General features: G+C 38.8%; 1 long non-coding RNA gene across 1 annotated transcript in view; it reads right to left on the bottom strand.

Annotated features, from left to right (window-relative positions):
* Positions 1 to 7,373: 7,373 nt before the first annotated feature.
* The window catches only part of LOC121074239, a 192,610-nt gene continuing 173,826 nt past the window's right edge, over positions 7,374 to 26,157 (bottom strand). The window contains exons 5-6 of the long non-coding RNA XR_005822224.1: positions 14,070 to 14,151; positions 7,374 to 7,596 (exon numbers count right to left, since the gene is read on the bottom strand). This is a non-coding gene — a long non-coding RNA (uncharacterized LOC121074239). The remainder of the gene's footprint in view (positions 7,597 to 14,069; positions 14,152 to 26,157) is intronic.

Below are 26,157 nucleotides of genomic sequence, written 5' to 3'. Positions count from 1 at the left end.
TTCATCAGGAGGGAGAGGATGACATCATTTAGAGAAAAAGGAACAGAAGACATCAAGAATTGATTGTTAAAAGTTCTCTGTCATTAGCAGGACTAAAGGGTAAATAACACTTTGGATAACAGAATTTCCATGTTTATCTGCTCCATGAAAAGCCTCTTTAAGCACAGGTGTTTCATTTTGAGCATGGGCTATATCTCGTAGTTACATTAATTTTATTCTGTAGTTGGGTGGGTTACAATTTGGCTATGGCATACTCAGTCTCTCTCATGGCCCAACATACACAAAGAATGTGTCCATCCAGCTACCCTTCACATCACCTATGATCTTATCCTTTTACTTTTAGACAGATACCCATGTTGTAATTTTGGACCTGTAAGACTAACTTTTAGGCAGACTGTCTCAGGAAATTACCATGTTACTGCACTCTCCATTTGTGAAGACCTATCATACTGTGGTGGCTTTATACTGATGGCTAGCTAAACTCCAGCACACCACTCCCTCACTCCCCCTTCTCAAAGGAACAGGGGGGACAAAATACAATGAAAAAAGGCTCAGGGGTTGAGGTAAGGGCAAGGAGATCACTCACCAAGTACCGTCGTGGGCAATATAGACTCAGCATAGGGAGATTAGTATAGTTTATTGCTTATTATTAACAGACTAGAGCAGTGACAAATTAAAAGCAAACACTTTCCCCCCCATCAACCCTCTTCTACCTCCTCCCCCTGAGCAGCTCAGGGGAATAGGGAATGGGAGTTGTGGTTGGTCCGTAACACTTCACCTCTGATATTCCTTCATCCTCATGCTCATCCTCTGCTCCAGCATGGGTCCCTCCCATGGGATGCCATCCTTCCCAAACTGATCCTACATGGGCTTCCCACAAACTGCAGTTCTTCAAGAATTCCGACATGGGTCCATACTGTGGGGTCCAACCTTCAAGAGTGAACTGCTCCATCATGCGTCTCTCATGGGCAGCAGCTCCCACCACAGGCTCCTCTCCATGGGCTGCAGTTCTGGCACAGATTCTGCTTGCTCCTACAGGAGTTCTCTGTGGACTGCAGCCTCCTTCAGGCCAGGTCCACCTGCTCCAAAATGGGCTCCTCCATGGGCTGCAGCATGGAGATATGCTCCACCATGATGCACCACAGGTTGCAGGGGAACAGTCTGCTCTACCCTGGCCCTCTCAATGGGCTGCAGGGGAACTTCTGCTACAGTGCCTGGAGCACCTCTCCTCCTTCTTCACTGACCTTGATGTCTGCAGAGCTGTTTCTCTCACTTTTCTTTCCAGGTGCTGTTGCACAGCATTTTTATTTTTTATTTTTTTCTTTCTTAAATATGCTCTCACAGATGTGCAACCGATGTTGCTCATTGGCTCAGCTTTCAGCAGGTCCCTTTTGGAGCCATCCAGAACTGGCTTTTACCTAGCATGGGCCAGCTTCTGGACTCACAGAGGCCACCCCTGGAGTCTTCCCTCTACCAAACCTTTGCCATGTAAACCCAATACCCAAATGCCTATGTAGTTCTCACAGTTAAAATAATGTGACAAGATTTGTTGGTAATAAGCACAAAAAAAAAAAAAAAAAAAGTTCTTTGGTGTGGCTGCTGGACACAGATTTTTTATTTCTATTTATTTATTTATTTATTTATTTTTCTGGCTTTTGCATTCTAATACTATGCTGCAGTCTGCTCTCTACAATGTATCCTTTCTGCTTCAGCCTGCACAGGCTGAATATACTAAATACATCACAGATTAATACAGTGGCTTGAGGCTAGGTGACTTCGGTTTAGGAAAAAGTATGTTGTCTCCAACTCTAAATTGTCACTTGCAAAACACATTTAGATAACCAGCTGAATAGAAATGAAATGAAAATTTAAATGAAGCTGTATTTAAATGAATGCCACAGAGTGTTCTCTGCCCAGAACACACTAGCTGTGGGCATTGTCTGCCTAGCCAACTGCAAATTGCATTTTTGTGCAGTTTATGAAGAGAAGAAAACCCAACGCAATCAACACCCACAAACATAATTTCTCTAATGAACTTCATGAAATTTCAGGAATGATAATAAAGTCTGAAACAGTTCCCAGTCTGCTGTCTCCTCCTTTTGCTTCTCCCCTGAAAAGCTTGTGGGCTCCAGGGCAGTCAGGACAGTGACGGGCCTGTCTCAAGAGCAGCACTCACAGGAACTATTCATCAAGCACTGAAACCTGTTTGGCATATGGTACTTAACAGCATTTAACGGCTAATCTCTGATTTGGATGCAAATAATTTCTTTTCAACTCTATTTCTACGCTTTAGTGTTAAAATCAGGAACAGTGTGACTGAGAGTGTAACAGACTTTGTATGGCCCTAATCCCTGAGAATATCATGGATTTGTTCTAATAAAGGCAAATTAGTGGAAATAGTGAAAAGACCTTATATTCCTGTTCACTTTATACTATTTAAACTGGTGTATGTAGCAAAATTGACAAATGCAGAAGGGAACCCATTGTTTTGTTGTCAAAGGTGGTTGAACTGTGGGAGTAACAAATGATTCATGTTCCACAGAAGAACTGTTTTATATGACTCTGGGTTGTTTCTGTCTTTACCTACTTCGGTAGCCTAAAAGTGACAAGGCAACAAGATAGCTGTTAGCTAGGAGAAATTCTGTGTGAATTATTGAAAATTGGCCTATCCTTTTTTTTTTTCCCTAGTCATGAGTAAAGACATATGCCAAATAGGGATAAATATTGCTCCCATGCTCATATATTACATTAAGCCATATATAATATGCCTGTTTGTCAGTCTTCTGGTTGGATACCAAACTCTGGGAATTTGGCTCTCAAAATTTACATCTCTTTATTTTGTGAGAGGGTAGGAATTGTCTCCTAGAAACGGGAATAGCATGCTGGACTCCGTAAAACAAGGATTTAGACCTCAGGCACCAGGAGGCACCCAGACCTTCTTTGCTTTTAGAAGGTGTTCTGTACCTTGCCAGATTTTTAAGCTTTTCTCTTCACTCATATTTCAATATGAGATAAAGAAAAAATGTAGGTGAAAACTTTTATGTTAATTTAAAGGGCTGCAAGTCAAAATTTCTAGCAGACCGGCATTTTGGGGACTTGAAGTTTTGTGTGCCCAGTACAATGCATGTGGGATATTGAGCTACACACACTGAATATGAGAATCCTGGGGTGAAAATCTCCTTTTGAAAGCATGCACTACTGATTCAAAATATGACTTCATCCCAGCTCAGAGGCTTAGTCTGGGGAGCTTGTCTGTGTGAAAATCTGTGTACAGAGCCAGAGTAAACTTAAGAAATATGTGAGGCATTAGGCTGGAGAAACCCATTTCTAGGGCCTTAGCCTAGCATGAGACCTTACTCCAGCCCAACAACCAGCAACCAGACAGGAGCTGGATCCCACAACTGCACTGCCACTAAAACTCCCTCTGCCTCATCCTAGAGGGCCCACTTTCCTCAGAGTAAAACCCTGCTTATATGACTAGGTGTGGAGACTTCACTCTGCTGTATTTTATCCTATGGAGACATTTGCCTGCATGTTTGTTTTAGAAACTGAACAATATCCATGTGTGGTGGCATATTTTTGTGCTGACTTGATGGGAGTCACTGAGTGAAATGTTGGCAGGCAGGAGATGAGATTTAGTCTCCTTGCTGATGTCCCTTTCACTCAGGTGGTGATTTTGTTGCCAGAGGAAAGATTTAACATATTTTAAATAATCTCTGAAGTGATCTTTCCCAGATCCCAGATCTAACACCTAATCCTTCATTAACATTTTGCTCTGTTACCAATCCCCTCACCCAGTAGTGAATAACTGATTGTTATCAGCCATATCAATTCCTCTCATCATGCTGAAGGCAGAGAAGTATCTTCTGTTTTGTAGGAAGATTAATACTAGTTTCATAATGAAGGGAACAAAGATTTGGGATGGGAGTTAAGCACGCCTTAGTCAGTACGTGTAGGGGAAAAAACAACAGCAAAGAGGCTGGCTTTATTCCTGGGTTACTGATAAAATTAAAGCTGGCCCCAAATGACAGATTTTTATATTTTAAACTAACTGTTCTGTATAATACTGAATAATTAGTCAGTCTTTGCCTATAGTAGTCTACTAAGATTTTTGTTTATTTATTTATTTATTTATTTTTGTGCCAGCTGGTGATATTTTCCCTGTTTTTCTGCTAACAATTCTGTTGAGAATTTGGTATCAGGGTGAGAAAGACTTTTTAAAATTTGCTTACTGCCACCTAGTTAACATATGAAGTATTTAAAACCAATTTAAAATAAGTATTGGTACTTAAAAAAAAAAAAGAAACAGAAAAAAAAGTCATGTTTTTGAGAGGAAGGTTATCATCTATTCCAATTCAAGCTGTAGATCCTGCAAAACCAGAATCATGGAGTTTTTATTAGAGGTTCTCTAGACCAGAGCTCTATCTCTTGAAAAGCTTGTAAATATAAACACACCCTTCACGTAAATAACCTTTCTTTGGCTATCATTATATAATGTTTCATAGTCTGATTTGAGTATTTTTGTTCACCAGTTTGGTTAGATATGTCAGCAAAATGTATCAAACTCTTACTGCTTGGCTTGGTATTTGTACACTGAATCCTCACATTCTAGAACTTATAAAGTTTAACTATGACAAGAGTAGATATCCCTATTATGTTAGGAGTTAAGGTCAACGTTTTAATAAAAATATTTGGGGAAAAAATTACATGCTTACAAAGTCAGCTCATGTATGTACTCAGATTTGGCTTGATATGTAAAAATGATAAATGGATCAGATTTGAAGGTTATGACTTCAAATGCTTTTGAAGAATGTTAGAAAAACACAATTTGAAAGCTTAGTAACTTGAGAGCAAATTTAAGCTCACCACTCAATACTGGACCAAAATAAATTTTCGTAAGTGTCCCAAAGGAAATTAAAACATCAAATCTAAATTTTAAAATGCTGCAAGCAACTGGTTTGAGAAACCATTCATTCTTATTTTAATACTATCAGTTATTATCTACAGGAGAAGATAAAACTAGGAAATGTGCTTCAAACTAAGCCATAAAAATTTGCACATCTCTATGGAACTATATTTTTTTACATACCACCTATCCATTTAAGCAATGGACAAAGCAGATGAAAACTGCATTTTTTGTAGTACATCAAAAAAAAATAAAGTTTCAAAGTGCATCCATAAAAATAAAGTTTCAAAATTAGTTAATGCTACTTAACTAATAAAGTTTCAAAACTAGTTAATACCACTGGTTTTAACTTTTATAAAGAGATGTTCTAATGCATTTTTCACTGATCTGTACTTTAATAGCTCTTAAGGTGATCTGTTCTTTAATAGCTCTTAAGGCCACAGATATTTCCCTAGAACTTTTGCTACCCGGGAATAATATGAAAGAAAAACACTCAGAGATGAAAAAGTCAGTTTATTTCTCATGTTTTTCATGTGAAGTAATCATTGCCCTTGCTACTATATAAATGAAGAGTTGTGATGACACCTCTGCTAACTGACAGTCACTCAGACAATACTCCTCTTCTGTTCTGCTTCTGGCTTCTCTCATTCATCCTTTCTGTACTTGTATTTATTTCATTTCTCATGTAGAGATCTTCCGTCACCTATCAGATTGACCTCAGCCTCAGTCTAATTTACTATTATTATACAGTTAATCAGGAACAGCTTTTCTCACCCATGGATATAATGCTCATTCCACTTACATTCTAGCAAGTGTTTTTTTTACATATATATGTATGTATGCATGCATGCATGTATATGTTCATGAATTACCTTTGTGATTGCACAAAGCAGACGCTAAGTATTTTTTCCCCCTATCTTCCACCCTGTAAACTTTATGATCTTAGAAGAGAGGAAAGATGACAGAGAATTTAACTTTCAATGGTTTTTAAGTACCTGGAGTTTTCCAAACACTTGCGCTCACTTGCTATTCTATACTGGTAGAGTATCCTATAAGTAAATAATGCTTTCAGGAATAAGGCTTTTTTTTTTTTTTTTTTAGGGAATGACATCTTATTGTGTACTGCAAGTCAACTCGAATGAAGTAACTGGGAAATAACATTTGTAACAAATGAATTTGTTCTAGTACATTTCCAAACCATTCATAACCATCTTCTCTCCCTCGTGCCCTCAACTCCAACAGAAAAGCCCTTATGTAAACTTTTTTCTGTTCTTCCTCTCTATTCTAGGGGCAAAGGCATATTCCTTCCTTGTATCAGGAATGTATCAGGTCATTGTACAGAGGACTGTAAGAAAGGAAAAGAAGTGAGTTCAGAGCTGGACTTACCTAGGAGGGGCAGAAAATGGGTCACATAAATCTGACCTATTCAGCAGTTTAAATCCACCTTCTTGTCATACATGTTCCTAGTGAAAATGTATTTAAATGCTTGGCTTTCTGAGGCACTTCTGTAGATTTAAGAGGTCTGCCCACCATCTCAATAAAAATGTTTTAATAATCCATTCATAAACATCTTCTTCTTCTTGTTGCTATTATTTTTTTTATTTAATGATTACTCTATGTACAAACAATTGTAGTCTGTAAATCCCCTGAGGAACTTTTTTTTTCTGTGTTCCCAAGTCCTTCTACTTCTCTCACAAAAATATCAATGACTATTGCAGTTCAGGAATAAAGAACAAATATTTATTTACATGTGGGGAGAGTTAAAAGCTTAGGGGAGGAGCAGAAAAGGCAGCGAAGTCCAACATGTATGTGTTAAAGCACATCCAAAGAGGTTAAAGACTTTTTTTCCTCAGTGGAGAAAATAGAAGTTTGAATCTCACAGCAATTGGTCATGAGTTGCTGATGGCTGAGTCTTATCCTCATTGTGTTTTTGGTAAGGTATGATTTGGTACACAGATTTTGATGATGTGTTTTGGAGCAGCAAGCATAGTCAGGAGAATGGACAACACACCAAATTTGAAGATCCATCCATAACTCAGATTGTTCTGAGCAGCATTAGTGGTGCTGGGACTCTTTTCCTGTCCAGAGTGGCCTATCAAATCATGACATCCAACTCCTCAAAACTATTGTGAAATGGTCAGGAAAAAAACAAATGGCCTATAGTATATATGAGCTTTTACTGATCGTTAATTTGCTACTTCTTACTGAATCTGAAAAGTCCATGAAATACAGTGGTTATTGACAACTCATGAGCTCTTGACTGAGTGAATCATTATAGTTATGTTATTACAAGGGACTGCAGTCTGGCACAGGCCCTTTGTGAAATTATTTAATGGAGTAATTCCTTTAGAAGAGATGTATTTTTCTCCTTTTTTTTTTTTTTTTCCTTTTGACTTTTTGGATTTTGCTATGGGGGATTTTTTATTATTATTTTTTAGGAGGAACTTTTGTTTTCCTTTAGTTTTAGTTCTTCCAGCCCTGTCTTGATAACAACATAACAAAGAACTGGAGGATTTCCTCCCTCTCAGATTTCAACATAAGATAGCCCAGCACACATTCTGATAGAACGAATTCAACATCTGGAGATGTGTTGCAGCACAATATTTCCCCTGTAAAGTGGAAGGTCCAGACATTTCATAGTATCATTATAGCTTTCACAGTCAGGGACTTTCTTTCAATATAAGCAAACCCTGGAAAAAAAAAAAAAAAAAAAAGATACCCATTAGCAACATTACAGCAGTATATTTGGTGCAGTTGTTCAGCAGTAGTAATGCAGAACATAAGAAAGCTCAAAATTTATTCTCTTGGAATTACAGGCTACCTACTATGTCATCTTCTCCCAGTTACTATCGTTTCACATACAAACGTACCCCAAGGATGTATTTTCATAACCTTTAAACAAAGAAGGACATCTGGCAGGACTGACTGAGGAAGAGTATCAGACAGCTCCTGCTACATGTAGACATAGTTCACCAAGCATTACTTGAGATCAGATGATTTATACCAGTTTAGAATCTAGTCTGCTGATTTATTTCCCCTCTTGCCTAATGCACAGTAGCAGCATGCAATGATATGCAAGTGACAAGAGTGGTCTCATTCAATTGCAAGATCGTTCAGCCTCAAAGAAAATAGGAATTGGCATACTGGGTAGGAACCAATAGCCATGAAAGCAAGCCTTCTGTCTTTGACACAGATGTGGAAGATATCACTAAGAAAGACCTATGTTGTGGTTTAACCTGGTAGGCAGCTAAGGACCACACAGCTGTTCACTCACTCCCCGCCCCACCTTGAGTGCAATGGGGGAGAGAATTGGTAGGAAAAGAAGTTAAAGCTCATGGGTTGGGATAAAAAGAGTTTAATAGGATAGAAAAGGAAAGGAAAGTAATGATAATAATTAATAAATAAATTAAAAAATATGCAACAATGCTGTTTCTCATCACCCACGGACCAAAGTCTAGCCAGCACCCGAGCAGTGGTTCCCTCCACCCCCATCCAACCCTCCCAGTTTTTGTTGTCCCATATGATGTCATATGATATAGAATATCCCTTTGGCCAGTTTGGGTCAGCTGTCCTGGTTCTGTCCCTTCCCAGATCCTTGTGCACCCTCAGCCTCCTCACTGACAGGGCAGTTATGAGAAGCTGAAAAGTCCTTGGCTCAGTATAAGCACTGCTCTGCAACAACTAAAATATCAGTGTGTTGTCAACATTATTTTTCTCCTAAATCCAGCCACTATGAAGAATATTAATTATATCCCAGCCAAAACCAGGACAACATACTATGCAGAAGTGAGGGTAAAGGGTTCTCCTCTCTTCTTCTTCCAACACTACTTGAAAACTTGATCTGCATTATGTGACACAACATTTTTGTTGTTATAAAATGGTTACACATATGCATAAGGATATTCAGTCTTATTCTGAATATGACTAAATTTTTGGTTTCATTGATTCTTTTTTTTTCCTTCTATACTTATTCCTTGTATTATTAATTTTACCACTTTGAAACTTCCTGCAATTAAATGTGATTAGGTACACATCATTATTGTTTTGCGGACTGTTATGAACAGAAGCTTGCAGTGTGATTTCCTCACAACATACGTTATTTTTCAAGTGCTTATGATATCTTCTTGTATTTGCTCTTCTTCTCAGTCAAACATTTACAGTCATTTCAGTTTCTCTTCAGGGCATGTCATTCTTTGGTCTTTTCTAACTTGGAGTATGTTCTCATATGTCTCATATGAGATAAGGATACTGTTGAAAAGATTGCTTCACTGAGCTCTCTTTTCCAGATATTTCGTTGCCTGAATGCAAGGAAGATCTCTCAATAGAGCCAGCCACAGGATCAGTTGGTGTACAAAGCAGGCCCATGTAACATTCACAGAAAAATCTCAGTGAGTGAAAGACAATCTAAGCTAGCTGTAAATGCCATGAATGAGGATTATACAGATTTTTTTGAAGATATAAAGTTATTTTAATTATTTTTTTCCCCATCAGATCCATATTGCATAAGTTCACTAGCAGTCCCTAAATAACATGCTTCCGCACAAACTACTGTGTGCCTAGTTCTCAACACTGTTAAAATTTGGAGAAATGGAGCAGAGAAGAAACTAGAAAAGAGGAGGAGAGAATGGAAGGGTATGGGGGAAGGAGCAAGAAGAGCTAGAAATAAAATATTTCCAGTTGCAAAAAAATGTCTAAGTTAAAGATAGATTCCCACATTGCATGCAAATTCTGAGGCTAAGCTTCCTCTCTCTTTAATACCTAATCAAGCTTTTTCTTATCCAGAATCATATTGGTTACCTTTTTTTTTTTTTTTTTTTTAACACAGTCCACCTGTCTTGAAGGTCATAGTGTGGAACAGACTTCAATAATTTCAAGAAATTAAGTTAATGATCTTGATCTGTTTCCCTAAAGTGATAAAACCACCCATGGAAGGCCGTGGCTCTTCCAGCTCCAGCCAAATTTTAAGAATACCTTGGCAAGGGCCAATAAATAGTTTGACTTTTTTCATACCCTTGATCCCAATGTCTAGGTTACGCCCAGTAAAGTTCAGCTGACTTTTAAGCAGGCTTTCCTTTGTTACAGCTTGCAATCTGCTTTCTCTTTTATCTGGTCCTGGAAACTTTTTCTCACCCTGTTGAGGCGGCATTGGTGAAGATGAAATTATTATGGTTAAGAAAGAGACAAGAGAGATGTACTAAGGGTATCATGTGCTTCATGTTTCTTTCTTTCTTTCTGACAAAATTCTTTTGAACAGTCAGAAGGTAAATTTCTAGGGTTATTGTGGTCCAATCTGCTAAAGAATGTTTCTACAGAAGAAGTCTTAATGTCATTTTTAACTACACTGTCAGATTTTAACACAGACCAGCAAGGTTTAAAATCGTTCTGCGTGTTTTCTTAGCAGTTCTTCTGAAAGCAGTGTGTGTGCTCTTCTATGTGTAATGAACCTTGCCCATGGCAGGAGAGTGTCTTATGTTTCTTGTTACAGTGCAAACCTTGTTGATTAGAAACAAATGCAGACCATTGGGACTTGCCCCGTTCAACAGCTATCCCAGAGCCAAGAGAATAATTTCCTATGTATGTTCACATGGTTCCCACTCACTCACATAGACAGAGCCATCACCTCACACTCAAAACACAAAAATAGAGAGTACTGTAGCAACTGCTGTTAGAGAACAGCTCTGTGATATTGGCAGTGAGCAGAAATATTACTTCAGAGAAAAGTCCACATGGCATTGTGTCTGTGACTAACATGCACTCAGAGCTCTGCAGTTACTATACTATTCTTCATGGGAGGTGTGTGTGTGCATGTTTGGTCTTCTCTGCCCTCCTAATCCATGTAGAGAGGATGACTAGCACAATGACATCTTACTTCAAAGAAGTGCAGGACCTTATAATACCTAGTGCTTGTGCAAGGGTTGGTTAGGCTCCTTTTGCCTTTCTGCCCTCTAGAACCATGCAAAAGCACTTACAGCCGAAAGGGTGTTCAGTTTGGCAGAGGATGTTATATCTCATGGGAACTGGCTCTTCAAGTGTTCCTTCATTAAAAAGAAAATGGAGAGCAGAGCAAAAAAGGCTATCTGGGCACAGAATAACAAGCAACACAACTCAACAAACAGCAATACATAACTTGTATATATATTAAGAATAACAGTATTTTTTTTTGTCAAAACAGCTGGGCAAAGAAATTATAGCTTCGGCAGATGTTTCTGAGGGAAAAAGGGCTTGGAAGAGAAAACAGATTCACTGGTCATGGAGGGAAGGGGTAGAATTGGTGCTGACACAAAAATGTCTTGCAGATCTTCTGTTACTGCTACCAATTATTTCTGAAATGCCATAGGGAATGTACTGAAAGACCTGGAGAAAAATAGAGAACATACTTTTCCCTAAGAGAGGAAAAGAAAAGCTTGAATAAGAAGCATCAGTCCCCACCTACATCAATCCATAAGCTGTGACACCAAGTAGTTAAATAATACCACTCATTCTCTAGTCATACCTGTCAGTAAGGGGGTTAGTGCAGAGGATTAATGAAATCACCATCATCTCAGGAAGAGAAATATTCTTTATACCAAATCTACTCAGACTGAGAGACAGACAATAGGCTCAAGACAGGACTTCAAGAAGTTGAATCCCTTGAATGAAGTAACTTTGTATTGCTATTTTGGCTTGGCTCTTGAAGTATAAGCATTGTGCATAGGATGAGTTAAGTCTGAAATATATCCTATTGATTTGGGCTGTAGTATGCTCAGCTGCTGCTTTGCCTAACCCTCTACAGTGGGTTGATCTTGGACTGTGGCCAGATGCCCACCCTACTGTTCACTTTTCAGGGCAATCTCTGCCTTGGTGCCTGCAGCATCTCCTCCCCCTCCTTCCACTTGGTGCCTACAAGACTGTTTCTCACATTCATTTTTTTTTTTTTTTCCCCCTCCTACTTGTGTAGTAGGCCTTTCTTATATACATTTTCACAGAGGTGCCAGCAGTTTTGCTGATGAGCTCAGCTGTGCCCTGTTGTATGTTCACAGGAGCTGGTTAGGACCATCTGGAGCCAGCTGTGTCCAGCCCAGGGCAGTCCCTGACCTCATCTCACAGAGGCCAGACCTGCAGCTCCCTGCTATTGAAACTGTCCCGCCTACACCCAAGACACCTCATGAAGCAAAATGTTGGAAAATGTGATATATAAACAGGGTAGAAAGATGGGAGAATCCATCAAGATTCAGGTGGGTCTAAAACTGCTGCTTCTCAGCTGAGAATCTACTGAGGCAGGCAGGAAGGAGGTCACATCAAGTCATGCTGATGCTACGTGAACTCTGGGAACACCTTTATCTCCCAAATGACTATGCCTTATAGAGGCTTGGTGCATCATTGAGTCAGTGTTCAGGAAGATGTCTAGCAGCAAAAATATAGATATAGAAGCAAGGAGAAACTACCTTGAGAATACACAGAATGACTGGTACATTAAGCCAGAAAAAAAGTAACAATTACATTTAAAGAGAAGTGTGCTGGGCCAAAAGAATTTTCTTATTTCTACGGTTGAAGGATTATTTTTATAACAGTTTCTCCTCAGACAATGAGGAAGAGCGATACTAAAGAGGATGCTACAGTTTGATCATCCGTAATCAGAAATGTCTTTCTCTTCCATTGCCTACATCAGCTTTGTCTCTTCTTTTCTTAGAGACTGAAAAGATTTTCAGTGAAGGAGGAGCTGATAAGTCTCATATGAAACTTTGTTTGCAAATTTTCATGCATGTATCTGCGTGAGAGAAACAAGACAAGAATAGTTTGCTTGGCATACAGTTTATTCTAATTTTTGTCCAAGTAATAGCATAAGGTAATAACTATTTGTTAGGAATTCTATTTGATTCTTAATCCTTTTTATGTACTTTATCTACCTGAAGGAGCATCATTATTTTGTCTTATTCTGAACTTAATCACTTGACAGTAATTGAATTATTGCTATTAACTTCAAAGGGAGCAAGAAAAGGCCTCTGTTTTTGTTAGCTATTTAAAAAATAGAGGTCATGAGAAATGCCCACATTTCTCTGGAAAACAAAGTACATTTCTAAAAGACATTTTCAACTTGCAGCCTCTTCACTTTCCTTTTTCTACCAGCTACAAAACGTAGGGAGAGTTTGGGCTGTAGAATTTTTTTTTTCACTTACTGACAGGCTTTTCTTTATAGTAGGAACAGTTCCAGTGCTGTATCATCAGCCAAGCCCAAATAATGAAAACCTAAACCCCTTTTCTTGCCCTTGATTGCTCATGTTTCCATCTACATTCAGTTTTCTCAACTCACCTGTCCCTTGACTGTTTTCATGTCTCTCAGCTCTGCTATTGGAGGTCCTTTACTCTTTTTCCTGTTCTCCAGAGATCTCCTTTCCCCAGTGACTTTTTCTGTCTTCAGTCTCTCTACTCTACTTTTTACCCAAGCCTCTGGGTTTGTTTTCTCTCACTTACATGCCACATGCACAGCCAAACCTGTTTCTTTCTCCCATGTTTGTTATTCTCTATGGATTTCCACATGGGTTGTGAAATTAGTCATTTCACAAACAGTAGGAGTACCGAAGCCGGGTTTCTAAAGGGCTTGTGTCATGAAAACAGGCTGGACATAATCTCTGATGTCTAATAAAAAAGAAAAGTAACCTTTTAGTCTTTTGCTCGTGGGGAATCTTAAAGGACCTCTTGTCTTTTCCCAGACGCCATTTAATAGTAATATCCGAATGGCTGTTACCCCTTAGGATAGTTGTTTGTCCCTTTGTGTGTATGGACCAGCTAAGCAGAGTCTTTTCTGTTTTTTAATTTTTGTCTCACTGGTGGCACGCTGTAGGGGGATGCCTAGGGTCTGGCGCACAGATGTGTGTGCCTGCACAAGCTTGGCACATGAGGACGTAGCCTGAAGCCCTATGCTCCCAGCTAGACCATTACAAAATCTTTGCAAAAGAAATCTTAAAAAACTGCATTTTACTTCAGTATGTTAGCATATTATCTGGTGCTGGAAAAGAAAATAAGAATATAGTTGAGGATACTTATACATCCTGCGTTGCTTTTAAATGAACAAAACCAAGATTATGAAGTCCAACCTATAAATTAATAGTTTATTTATCAGTGCTGATACATGGGCTGTGTAATAATTACTGCAGAGTGGAGTGCCAGTGGCAATAGGACTTACAGAAGCATTCTGGCCCCTGGCAAGAGCAGAAGAAACAGCAACACTGGCCATCACGTTTTAGTAAATCTCCTTCATAGGAAACCTGAAATAGGGAAAGCAGAAATTAGTCGGAGACCTCAAATTAATTACACTAACGTGTAACAACAGAAAAACTATGAGTCTGAGCATTACTGAAATGAAGCAACCTTGGTTTGAATTATGTTGGGAAGAATATGGGATGGAGATTGGGATCAGTATTGCAGTAAATAATATGTGTTTCTAAGCTAATGGTTATTACACTGATATGCCATTACCAAACCTTAGAAACAATTTATGCTTCATCACAGTGCAGAATGCAGTTAAAGACCTATTGCTTTTTGCAATGTCTATTTCTTGAGTTTTATTTTCTTTTTCTTTCATTTTTTTTTCTTTTAATCTGGTTTTAGGCAAAAAAAAAAAAAGAGTGTGAGTTATGTGGAATTCAAGACAGCACATGCCACAGGAATGTCATCCTGCCCTCAGGCAAATAGCTTAGCAAACCCCAAACACTGAACTTTCAAAAGCAAATTCATAAGCTGCTTTCTTCAACCCACTACATATTAGCAGGCGTGAATTAAACATTGCTTTGCTTAGACAACTGTTGTATAAGAACAAAACTACCTAGAGGGATATGATCTCAAATGTCAGGTAATAAACCTTTCCTGTTCTCAGTAAATTTTTATGTTTATACTTTTAATAATACCCAAACCCAGCAGACATTGCTTCCTCCAAAATTTTTTAACCCTGCAGGATATATAGCTAATGTAAACCAAGCGTGCAAGACGTTTAACATTTGACTACATTATTTCATACAATTAGCGGTGATTCTATGTTAATAGCTAAGACTATATAAGAACATAAAATGGATGAAAAGGAAAATAAAATACAAATGGCTTTCCTGCAGTTATTCCTGATTTATATTCTGTTGAAGTAGACAACAATAAAGGGGACACTTCATGTATCTAGAGACATGCCATTAAGTACATGAGTTTGGGTATAGTTATCACTCATTTTTCTCTTCAAGTCCTCCTGTTTGATTCTTGGGATTCTAATGTGTTATAAAGGACTCTGCCTGGTGCCTGGTCCGCAAGAGTATAGGTCAGGTTTGCTATGTACTTCGTTGCCCCCTTTGAGCTTCCATCCTCAAAAGCTTCTCCCAAAACACAGAGAAGCAGCTTGGGCTGCAGGGATTTATGAGTGACATTTGTTGCTGCCGCTAGAGGGTATGATGTCTCCATCATTTATAGCTGCTCAGGCCTCCTTGCATGTGTATTTACACTTGGCTTTTTCAAGAGTTTTAAAACTGAGGCAAAGCTTCTCAGAGAAGCCCAAGGGAATTAAAGTTCTTTTGAATATGAGCATCTAACTTCTTCAGTCCACTTTGATGATCTCAGACTGAGACTACTTTTCAGAAGGCTGCAAGCATGAATGAGAACTGAACAATGTATCTAAAGTGAAAACATAATTCTCAGGATTTGTGGGAAAACATAATTAGAAAAATCAATAACCAGAGCTTTTTAACAGACAGAGAGCAGACGAGGGAAATCCTAGCCTATCTGTCAACCCAGTCTGAACGTGGAGGGCTGATGTAACATAAAGCATAAGCCAGACATCCATTAATCATGTTTTCATGTTCTTGGGTGGTAGGATCTCGTGGCAGCCAAAACAAAGGTCACAAGGCTGAGCAGCAGCCCTGGATAAAAATACAACCAAAGAGATCACTGACTGTTAATTCTGAGGAGGGAACAGCTCATTCTGACTCTGCTGAAGTCACGAGCTCTGGGCCTGTGTAACAGTTCCACATCAGAGTCCTCAACCAGAACAGAGGGTTCTGGGCAGTACCACGACCCCAGCCAGAGGTGAGGGTTGTGCCATGGCAGCTCTTCTTCTGGGCATCTGGGGAGTCTTTAGGAAGAAAACTTGCACGTTCAATTCTAGAATTTGTTCCGCCATTTAACAAATACATATTTCTGCTTACATCTAGTGAGAAAACTGATCTTTGGGAGAAAAGCTACTTGCAAACGGCTAGAAAGTTCCATGCAATTGTAGTCTTGATGCATTTGAGGATATGTCCTGTATTTGATTGTCTGACTTACAGTAGTAATTTTCTGTACTGCAGTCTGAATACCTTGCTGGTCTACATGCTACAAAAAGCCAGTGGGAAAAACAACAACAACAACACCTTGCAGCCTAAATTATATTTGCAGAAGTTTCTTCTTAACCTCTGAGAATAAAGAGGCAATATATTAGGTTCTCCATCCAACCCTTCTCTGTTTTGTGTTCTCTTACAGAGAGGTGAAACAATAAAAAATGTTTACATCCATACGTAGATGTTGCATACAAAAAAATGAGGGAGTATTCCTTTAAAAAGCAGGAGACAAAAAACTGTAAAAGTGAGAGAATGCTACCTAGTCTTTGTAAGAAACAAGAGAGCATACAGTGCCATCATGCAGACTGCACTGCATTTAGATAATCAGAAGTTTGTTTTTTCTTTTTTTGGCTAACAGTACCCAAGTCTCTTGCTAACACTGTATTGCCTCCTGCCTCTTGGAGCACAGACATTTCCTGCACTGCAGTGCTGGGAGCCTTGGCATTTAGATGGCACCTGAGTACTAACGTAAAAATGCCAGTGTTGAGTTCCAGATTTGCCACAGTTCAGTCTTTTATTGCAGAGATATCAAGTAGTCTCAGAAGTATTTGCTCCGCTAATGTGGCCTGCATTTAATGGCTATCAGATAACCTGGCCATGGTGATTGTTAAGGGGCTTTTGTCCCCAGCCAGTGGAAATGCAGATGGCACAGCAGCAAGGCTGCCTTTCTTGAGAGGGCAGTGCCTGAAGAAATCAAAAGCACAGAAAGTCTGCATTAGACTGGTCTCTGGCTGCAAGGGACTCAGGACTGAACTCTTCCATCTTGAGCACGAAGGCCTGGAACAGTAGAACAAATCCCTGAGGAGAAGCCACATTGACAGGGACCATGTCCATATCTTGCAATGTATCCCACCATGTGTAAAATCCCATCACCACAGCTCAGTGGGCTGATTGAGAAGTGGGCTAGTATGATTATATGCATCAAGTGTGCACCCAACAGCCAATGGTACATTGTTGTAATGCAGAGAGGCTCTGCTGTTGCTCTTGGGCAAGAAACCAGAGTTCAAACCCTTGTGAGTGTCCTGGTTTCAGTTAGGACAGAGTTAATTTTCCTCCTAGTAGCTGGTAGGGTGCTATGTTTTGGATTAGCATGAGAAGAGTGCTGATAACATGCTGATGTTTTAATTGTTGCAGAGCAGTGCTTACACCAAGCCAAGGACCAGGACAGTGAGCTTTACTGGAACTGGGCCAATAAGTTATACTGTAAAGTTTCCTTCAGGAATGGGACAGTTAGGGGCTGTGAGTGAGAGACAGAGATGTTTGAGCAGGACTAGAAATGCCAGACCCAAGAAACTTTGACTGCTGGAAGTAAGGGCTAGACTCAAACCTGGGTAAGATGCAAACTTCCTCTATGGATTTCAGTGGGGTTTATACCAGGCCCAGCTTCTATTTACTAGCATAACTGAGAGCTTTGTCTGTCTTTCTACTTTATGCCTTGTTGGAATAGTATTATTTTTTTTTTCCAATTCATTCCTTAAAAATGTAATTTTTAAAAAGAAAAGCAGTCTTCACTACTTTCTAAAGATTTGATTAATATTTACTAGTAAGTATTGAAAGCATCATCCTACTTCATTCCCCCGAAACACCTGTACACGGCCAAAATAGAGGGTGTCTCTGCCCATAGATTTAAATGGAAGAAATTAGACGATCAAACCCAAGAATATTATAGCAAAGAACAATAAAATATGTATAATCCATTTTTCAAAAATTCAGCTTAGGAGATTTGGAAATTTAAAGAAAAAACAAACAAAAAAGTCTTAAGAGGATTATCCTGACAGTGGAGGACATAAAGAGACAGGTTTGTATATTCTGCCAAAAATATAGGGACTTGTCATGAAACTATACTGCAATGGAAGTGTGAATTATGTGGTTTATGTGTAAGATGGAAAAAGGCCTGGAAATTAGAACAACTATTTGTATTTTTTTATCAGTTCTTATTATATTATACCATGCTCCGATCCTAGTGGGTCCATTTCAGTTTTTGGACAGTATGCTGACTTTAAATGCTCGTAGCATGGACATGTGATAGCTCATGTTAGCAGACATGCAGAAAATTCCAGTGGAAGACAAAGCCATTCACAGTTCTCAGGCATGTTAGCAGGTCTCAAGGTTGTCTTCACCTCCTGAAGCTACAGTTACTTTGACCTATCTAGGATTTTACCCCCTGAGGATTACTACATATTACATGTTCAGATAGATAGATTACTCTGGAAGACAGAATTAAGTGTTGGTTGACTCATGGATTTAGATAGAGATGACAGACAACAAATTTAAACCCTTTGTCCATTTGAGGAGTTCCACTGAACCTGAAGAGGTCAACTGGATGTAAATAAGTACATGTTTCCTTTGGCTTAAAACTAAACTCACTTAAGTGGATTGCTCCACAAGCACTAAACAAAGTCTTCTCTAGAAATCAAGAGATTTGTAATTTTAGTGCATTCTTGAAAACCAAAACAAAATACCAAAATTACCCTGTGTAGCCACTTGCAAACTTCTTAATGTTTTCCAAATGTATTGCTATGTTCGACATTTATAATACAATACTGCTTATTGTAGGATCATATTACAGCACAACCCTTTCCTGTCATTGTATTTAAGGAAGCATAACTGAAGTTTGCATTCTGAAAGCTAGAAATGCATAAAAGAAGACACAGTATAATATTCATCGTCCAAAAAATGTAGAGAAAAATATGCAGAGCACCTAACACTATCCTTGTTTACCCTGAAGGTGTCAGCCTGTAAATTAGGAACTGGCAACAGAATTTGGTGATGGCTTCTTTTTGCTCCTAACCAAACTATGACAGATTCAGTTCCCCAGTCTGTACTGCTGAACATCTCCAGCACCCAGCTAAATTTAAAAGTTTTGATAATGTGTATTGTTCTTAATACTGAAAATTAGAGTCCCATCACTTAGGTCTTTTTCAGGATGCATGGAACATTTGCTATGAAACAAACAGAGCCATAGAGTTATTCTGTCTTCAGAGGGAATTTGTCTCTTTCTTCCTTGGGAATAATCTTTGAGGATCATTTTCCTTCGCCTTGTTCCCTCCTGAGGAAGGAGTGGGCGGTACGTGCCTCCCCTCTCTTCACTAATCACAGTAGCATGTGTCTCTCAGGCATTGGCTGCCTCATATAGAGTTGAATATATTGTTGCCTATGTGAATTTCTTTCTTGTAGTCAGGATATGTCTTTGCAGTCCAGAAGTGGTATTGCAGCTTCTGCAGACAGAGAAGTTGCTTAAAACTAAAAATACTGTTAAGAGTGCTGAGCTATTTTGTGCTTACCCAGAACATGAGGAGGCCTTACTCAGCTCATGTAAGACCAAGTACTTCTGCACATGCACTGCTCTCTATAACAGAACTTGTAAATTTTAAGGTACATCTGCTATGTGTAAGAGTGCTGTGGCCACACCTCTGAATTGCAGTGTGGACATGGTGTGTTTTATCATCCTATGTACTTTTGTTTGCACTCTAAAATACCCATATGCACTCTAACTCTTGCTGTGGATATCACAGATGAAAATATTAGTAACTGCTTTCAAGAATTTGTGCAAATCCACACTAAATGTATATGTGGTATACACATACTTTTTCATATGAAGAAATATACTCAAGGAAAGATAGCAAAACGTTAAGAATAATCATGTTCTGTATTGTCTATTTCTTTCCACTAATTATGGAGGAGTCCAAAGTGGACACATCTCTATATATCTGTATTTCTATTTTTATAGGGACAAGAAAATCCCTCCTCATGCATCCGTGCATTAAAACAGAAAAATCTTACAAATCACAGGGGGCTGCTTGTAGGGAATAATCCTTCTCATGCACACTTTCAGTTTCCTTACTTTACAACTTTGAACCTTGTCAGCTTTAACTTACTTTAACTTATCTTTTTAGAAATGAAGCCTTGCTTTCTATTGAAAACATGAGAATAATTTTTTCCACCTACATTTATATATATGACGGCTGGGAGTGTCAGCTACCTGTAGATATATATGCACAATGCACAGTAATGGAAAAAAGGAGCTGATGTCTTTTAGACGGTATTGAAAACTCCATTTTTATACTGCAAGTCAACATTAGAAGGCTGAAGAAGGGGTGAAGAAAAAGGAAAACCTAATACAAAAGGATTTTTCAGTGACATATTCCTACAAGTAAAGCCTTGGAGGTTGAAAATTTTCCGCTTATTAGCTATAGTTCTAACAAGGCTTTGTTGAACCTTTAAATAACTCTTTGTTAAATTTAAAAGAACGGTTGTTAATGTATCCCTGTAAAATGTACTTTCCCAAGTTCCCAAGATGGATTCTCTAACAGTAAAGGGAAACAAAGCTTAAAGGCATTGTTTTTCTTCCAGCCTTCATCTTGTTGGGATTGTGGTTAATTTTCTATTTGTCTTGTGATTCTTAAATTCCTTCAACTTTTGTTCTGTGTTACTTCTTGAGACTATAATCTAACAGACCTCAAAATTCTCTGCAAAAGATTACCATTGAACTGGCCTCTTTGAGCTACTAACTGTTCTCTAAATGAGACAGAATGACTATTATAACTATTCTGCTTGTTGTGTTGGCAAATAAATCTGGTAACAAAAGAAATTAAAAAAAATGAAATTTAGAAATACAGAATAATAAAATCTAATATCACTGTGGGGATTACAGAAGACTTTAGGCATATAGTGGCAATGTGTGTGGTGCCTATTTTTTCTGTAAGGATTTATAACACTGGATCAGTTTATAACTGTTCAGCCTGAAAACAGATTTTTGTTTTTTTAATGTCCCAGGTGACACTAAACTAGGTGTGCACACAATGACTTGTACTTGATGAACTTAGATGAATACAACAAAGGTGTGAAACGTGTCCAAGTTATGCTGTGGCAAAAGCCAAAAAATATTTTAAGTTAGGATCTGCCAGCTAAGGCTACTGTATGAGAAATCTTAAACCCCAGTACACAGCCATACTCCTGTGGCTGTCAGAGGTGTTTGCAACAAGGATGACCTCCCAACAGGAGGCAGAAAGGAAAGTGGAGAGGCTTTGAGTCACTGCATGCAGCTACCTCCTTCAGCAGTGTCAGGGAGGCAGTGGGGTACATGGGGGTACTCTGTCTCTTACAGCTGAGTTTTCCTGTTCAATTAAGTATTGTTTTTTAATTAAAAGGCTGCTACCATGTTGTACCTCTGTCTCTACATTAAGGGAGTGCAAGCACAGTAAAGGTACATATCCTCTAAAATGGGAGTAAGAAGACAAGCAAAGCAGCTATTTAGGACCTAATATTAAAAAGTTTTGTCCCTAGGTTCATCCCTGCTCTCAGATTCTCAGAGGCCTTAAGGTTCTAGAAAGTTGCCCATTGCAATGCCAAAGCATCCCCACAGGTATCTGCCATAGAAGCCTAGGGAACAGTTAACATCCTTCTTGGGCTCTGTATGACATTTTAGCATAGGAGGATCATTCAGGAGGAGGCCCTGCAGGCTAAGCAAGATCTCGTGTAGTTCAAGCGACCTTAAAGCAACGATATGTTGCCACAATGCATGAACTCATGCAGAACAAGTGACAGGGTGCAGAGCTCCGAGTGCCTTAGGATTGCAAGTGCTGTGCAACCAGTGAATGGTCTGCCATAGATAGCAGCAGCCCTTCAAGATACTCTAACCAATGTTGGGACCATGACCTTTCCAGTTCCTAAGAGATGAACTTTGAAAAGGCACATTTCTGCCTTTTGTTTGACACCTTGCAAAGCAACAGGACCAAAAACATTTCCAAATCCATCTGTTATCCCTTCCTGCATGTGTATATGTGAGGCACCAAAACCTTGTTGTTTGTGGCATTCTCTCACGGCTATTGAGGCTTCCTCCTTTCCCAGTAGAGAATTTACCATTAACAACACAATAAAGAGCATTTTCATCTATTGCCATACATTTCCAGAAGAGTGTAATTTCTGTGCCAGCACTGTCATTCTAAAATGTTCAAAAAAGATGACATAGAAACAATATTACACCTTAGCAGTCTATCTATGCGCTTTCTCATGTAGTGCCTTGCACTAGGCAGCTCATTTGCAAGAAGCCTTGAACATTGTTGACCAAAGAGGGAGTTCATTCCTTACACTTCACCTAGAGGAGAGCTCTGAATCATGGGTCTTCATTTTGTACTTTTCCATATTAACAAAGCAGCACATCTCCTCTAAAGAATAAGAGGACAAGCAAAGCAGACATTAAGGTCCTTGTATTAAAAACTGGTTTTCCTAGTTTCATCACTGTTCCCAGACTCTCAGAAGTCTAAAGTTTCAGGAAGGTCCTTCATGATTAATCTTGCTAAATGTTTGACTTCAGTGCTTCTTGATGACTAACAGCATTAATCCCATACTAAATAGTATTGATAGCACATGTAGGCCATAGTAATGCCTATGCAGGAGCTACATTTGCATCAGCCTCAGGTGAGTTCTTCTTCCCCTGCTAGCCTGAGGTAAACTTTAGAACAGTAGGGAGTTCCTCCATCCGTCAACACACTGTATTCATGTTAAATGACCAAAATCCTTGATGAGATACCATTGTTAATCATAGGAATAAAGGATATTTTGAAATCTGGAAGTTTTTTCCAGTTTTCTTCTATGCTTCCTCCTTCAGAGTTGAATAATTCCAACATATGCTCTCCAACCAATTTTGGTCACTTCTTGAGTTGTCTTGACATTACTAGACCTGATTGTTTTTATATTTACAATTTACTCCAGCTTAAAAAATTACAATTACCTCTCTATTACTTGTGTAGTAAACGATAATAATAAAAACTGTGCCCACTTTCCTTGGCAGAGATGAGAAAAGCCACCAAGACAAGAGGCACAGAAACTTTAAGAGATCCCCAGGAACCAAAGTGGATTTTTTTTTTTTTTTGGCATTTGGTGTGAAATGCAGAAAAATAATATTGAAGTGAAGAGTGAAGAGGAAGTTGGATGTGATACCAAACAAATGATTTCCAGGTGAATGCTTTCCCTTGCACTGCACCTTCTCCTTTATGGGACCCAACAGCGTTGCTGCAGCCTCATTTTCACTGATGTTGTAGCTATGTCATTATTTCAATTGGAAAGCCCTATTTTCAGGGGTATAAAAGCTGGCTATAAAAAGTCTCAATGGGCAAAAGTCTTGGCAAACCTGGTCTCAGCAAGCCATTGAGTTTTAAGAGAGTTTATTTTCCTATAAGATGCAACTTAAATAGCTTCATGGGTTTTCCTTAAATGAAAGTTTTCAGACTATCTATGTCCTCTTATAACCTGGACAATGAAAGCCTCCAGTTGCTGAACAAGAATAACACCTGCTGCCTAGTGAGGAATGTCACGGATGGGTCTCTCAGCACGATTTTGTCCAGATCTTCCAGCTGTATTACAGCCCTAGCAATTCTTAACTAGGAGGTGAGAGCAGGTAAAACTTAGGGACAACTCTGCACCCTTTCTTCATTCCACACCAATATATTCCTGTTACCAAATCTGCAGACTTTATAACTTGACCAATTCCTTTCCATCTGTGGAAGTTATAAACCAGGGCGCCATTCTTCTTCTTCCCCAATTCAGAGTTTAATTTCACACTTTAGTCCTTACAGACATTTTACCCCTCTCTGAACACATAAAGGAGTGATTAAGAATACATAAAAAGTATTTATAGTCATTTTAAGGGCCCTTTAAACTGTTCAAGTGATATAAAAGGCATACAGAGTAATAAGAAACAGAAGCAGCAATGTGATAATAACAAAAAGAATGAAAAAAAAATCTCTTAGATTTGGGGGGTCTAAATAGTTTGCTTCATTCTTACTCCACCAAACCTCACCTGGTCTATTTATGTCGGTCACATGCTCTCTCCCTACTATGTGTAGCCTCTCCAAAGAAGAAATGGCTTCTGATCTCAGTGTAAGTTTCAGAGTAACTACACATATTTCATACCATACCATGGCAGTACTAGCCCTTACACAGCATTGCAGATAGACTTTTGGTGCAAGCAAAAAATGTTACTTCATATTTTCCTGTAGTATCATTTTGGTGGATGGAATTAGCGTAGTGGGTGGTTCACAGCAAACCTTTACCTCACTGTATTATACTATATATGGGGTTGAAATACCCAATAAAGACATGTTCAGGGCTGTGCACAAAAAAGACTCCCCAGCTAATTTTCATTTATTACTAACATGAGTCTGGATGTCCTGAGAAATAACCTCTAAAGGTGTGGGAGAGCTTCAACAACCCCTTATGTGGCCACACATTTTTAGGAAGAAAATAAAATACCCTCCCTCTTCCCCACACCACCTGCCTTTTTTGTTTTGTTTTGTTTTTAACCAATATATAACCTATATCTCTGCTGAAAAGTAAGAGGGAATCAACTTACGTCCTTCTACTAATGGAAGGAGAGAGCAACTGATTGGTCTTATATAAAGTGATTCACTTCGCCTTTGTGGCTTCAGTCTTTTGTGCTAAAACCATGCAGCCCTTCAGGCTTTTCCATCTCTGGTCATTTTTCTGTTGCTTTGTCTTTCCAGGAAGGCTACACATTTGAACTGTAGTGCTAAAAGTGACATATAGTGCACCTGCTGAGATCTTGGCAGCATAGGTGTGCTGAGTGGTGTCTTGCCCTAGAAGGGCCTCCAAATGCATCATACAATGAGATTTATCTTTTTTCTGTCACTGTTAGAGCTTCATGTTGGTCATGCCATCACTAACAGTGAACCCTTATTAGTGATACTTCTGCCCAGCAATTATTTTTTGCTTTATTTCTATGTATATATATGCTTGATGGTACCTTCTTAGTTGCATCACTTTTTGCTTGGCTTCACTGAGCTTCTTTTTGTTTATTTTGGACCAGTATCTCAATTTTTCAAGATGTTTTGGATTCTGATTCAGTCCTCCAAAGCCCTTGGAACTTCCTTTTTCTCTATATGATGTTCAGTTCTTTTGAAAAGAGCTGTTGAGCTCTTATCCTTTGTTAATACTTTGTGCAAATAATGATTTTATTTTATTTTATTTTATTGGTTCTTAGTCCAAACAAATAAAGCATTTAAACTTAAGCCTAAGTGATTTTTTTTCTTAGTGAAACAAAAGACCAAAAAAAAAAATCATTATGAGTCAAAAGAAATATTTTTGTTTTCATTGCAGGCAATTCTAACAAAAGCAAAGTACTGGAAATGAAAAGCTTCATTAGGTAACACTGAAGAATAACAAAGAAGAAGTGTCACTCCTTGTACCTAACCCAGTGCCTAAGGTGCTTACTTAGAACATCATGGGCTTTGATCTATTGCCTTCTCCCACTGAGAAGTTTCAAATCGCCAGGTCCCAGAACAATGCCCAGGCCCCCACACACTATGTTAGACTGGACAGCTTTTCAGTCTCTCCTTTGAAGTTACTCTGACTTTTAGAATGCGATTAAGTGATCACTAGCACAGGGACAGGAATCAAGATATTTCACTTTCCAGGTGAGCAGCCTAACCACAAGTGTGAAGGCACTAACCAGTTACTGTTTTCAATGTCTGTTGCCCTGGGCAGTTCCTACACATTGATATCCATCTGAGAACAACAACCAACCGGACTAAGGAATCTTCTCCCATTTCTCTAAATGTTAATGTGGTGATGTCCTCAGATTTGGAACCGGAGGAGGGTAAAATCTATCAAGGCAGGGCTGAACCAAGGTGTTTCACATGGTGACATCAGTATTCTCATAAAAGAGGATAAAGATCCTTTCTCCACTTAAGTTAGTGTATCTACCCAAAATGTTTCTTTTGATTGAAATTTTCGGACAAGTTTGGCAAAACAGCAATGCATCATTTCATTGAGTCAACCCAAAACACATTCTTCAGCAAGCAAAACACTTGAAATATAGTGCATGTATCTGGGCCTTGCTTTAATATCCAAAGCACTGGTCCTGCTCACAAACTTCTTTCTTATCAAACCTAAGCAAATTCT

Source organism: Cygnus olor, chromosome 1 (genome assembly GCF_009769625.2).
Source record: "Cygnus olor isolate bCygOlo1 chromosome 1, bCygOlo1.pri.v2, whole genome shotgun sequence".
Taxonomy (NCBI): Eukaryota; Metazoa; Chordata; class Aves; order Anseriformes; family Anatidae; genus Cygnus; species Cygnus olor.
This window is presented reverse-complemented; position numbering and strand designations above follow the sequence as displayed.